We start from the raw sequence: 2,186 nt of genomic DNA, 5'->3' as shown, positions 1-2,186 counted from the left end.
AGTTTGCACCATCACCTTTATCATCATTGACATCAATATTATCTCCTATTTTTTACTTCTAAAATTCAAATTGTCCTAGTCAATGCATCTTACCATAGGAAATTATATAGTTTCTTCATACCTTCAGAAAACATATTCTCTTTGGGGAAACAATCCTAATTCTATAACAGACAAATCTTGTAACTCACAAATTATAAATGGATTATTGTCTGTGGATGTAAGCATATGCAGGAACATTAACATGCTTATAAAATATGATGAATATAATTAATGGAGAGAGAATAAATTAATGAGTAAAGTGAAATGATGGAATAATGAGGGAAGTAAGTAAGAGGGAATAGCTTGGGAGGTATAGAAAATTAGAACATTCAAACTAAACATTTACACACTCCAGATTTATTTGTTGGAAATTCATCTCTGATTGCTATGCTCTAAATATTTCTGTCTGCCTTTCGTGCCAGCACTCAGGAAGCTGAAGCAGGAGAATCACTGTGAGTTCAAGACCGGCCTGAGCTACAAAGTGAGCTCAAGGCCAGTCTGAATTGCATAGCGAGACCCAGGCTCAAAAAGATAAATAAATACATAAATAAATAATAAATAAATAAATAAATATTTCTATGTGTCCCAAAATTCAGACATGAAAAACAAATCACCAGTGTGATGGTATTAAAGATAGGATCAATTGGCAATAAATTTATGAATGTGGGGCCTCATGAAGGTGCCATCCTGCTGAGGCCTAACAGGGCAAGAGACACACAAGCTCCTCTAGACCCTCGTCAGACTTTGCAGTTTCCAAAAGTATCACAAATAAATTTCTATTGTTTACCATCCATCCAATTTATGATTTTTTTTTTACAGCATTTAAGCAGGACACCACAGGATGGGTACAGAATACATAGGATTTTAAAACTGATGATCTAGGAAGTTGTCCGAGATTTTTTAAAATAGTGGGGTGGCACAAGAGCAGTGATGCTTGTTACAATAATTTGAGAGTCTGCAGGAGAAAGTAGTGAGCAAGACGAGTATAGCAGTAAATGCAATATGAAGAAATGAAAACACAATTCAAATCTATACCTTGTCCCAGGTGTGTTAGGTGGGAGGAGTCTTTGGACAGAACTGACAATGTCTTAGTGACACCACTAGCTACCGTGTTGAAATATCCCTAATTGATATTCTGGTCTGATAATTTGGCGATTTTATTTTGGTGAGAAATATAAAATTGTCAGAATTTTGCTGTTTCCATCTATAGAAAATTTTTATCTTAGAAGTGATTTTTAAATCAATTAATTGGTACAGAGTCTCACTATGTACTTCAGACTTGTAGTGATCCTCCTATTTCTGGCTCTTCAAACCTGTGATTATAGGCATGCACCACCACATCTATTTTCAGTGGCCAGCACAGCACAGCCAGGGTTCCAGAGATGGCACGTCATGCTGAACGGGGGATTGAACTTGGCTCCTTACACTTGCCAGGCAGGTGCTTAGACCATAGAGCTATCTCCCAGCCCCCTAGTAGTAATTATTATCCAATATAGATTAGAAATGTGAGACAAAACATATTTATTATTTATTTTTCTTTCACAAAATGAATGGAAGTATCAAAGCCACTAAAAGAATCCTTTCTTATAACCATAAGCCAAAAACTTACAGAAGTGAGAATAAATAATCTTTCAGATTTCTGGGTAGATATTGACACTACTGCACATTACAGATGAACTCATGCCCTGCAAAACCCTTTATCCTGATGTTCTTGCTGTTCCCCAAAGACCAAAGTCTTAGCACACATGAGCAACTATCAAGAGTAAATTGACATATATTCAGATGGAGGCTACCCTGTTTCTTTGGAGTTTGTAAACAATATGTCTCAAAGACTTCTCTCAAGCAATGTTTCATTTTATCTTTGGTGTTCTGAAGAAAGGACTCAGAAGATGAGGCTAGAAGGATTCAATGAACTAACGTGTGTGTGTGTGTGTGTGTGTGTGTGTGTGTGTGTGTGTGTGTGTGTTTCAGACAATAAAACTCAGAATGTAGGTTGGGTAATCTATGCATTAGGCAGATGCTTAAGAGTGCTCCTGCCTGTGCCTTGAAGTGATATGCAAGAAATCCTACTCATGTCAACTCTTGCCTACGACACTTTGATGTCTGGGGCAGCAGCTTAATATCGCATGGCATGGTCTACATATGCG

The sequence above is a fragment of the Octodon degus genome, unplaced genomic scaffold (genome assembly GCF_000260255.1).
Source record: "Octodon degus isolate 3935 unplaced genomic scaffold, OctDeg1.0 scaffold00161, whole genome shotgun sequence".
NCBI classification, from domain to species: domain Eukaryota; kingdom Metazoa; phylum Chordata; class Mammalia; order Rodentia; family Octodontidae; genus Octodon; species Octodon degus.
The sequence above is the reverse complement of the archived record's forward strand: the minus strand, read 5'-3'. Positions refer to the sequence as shown.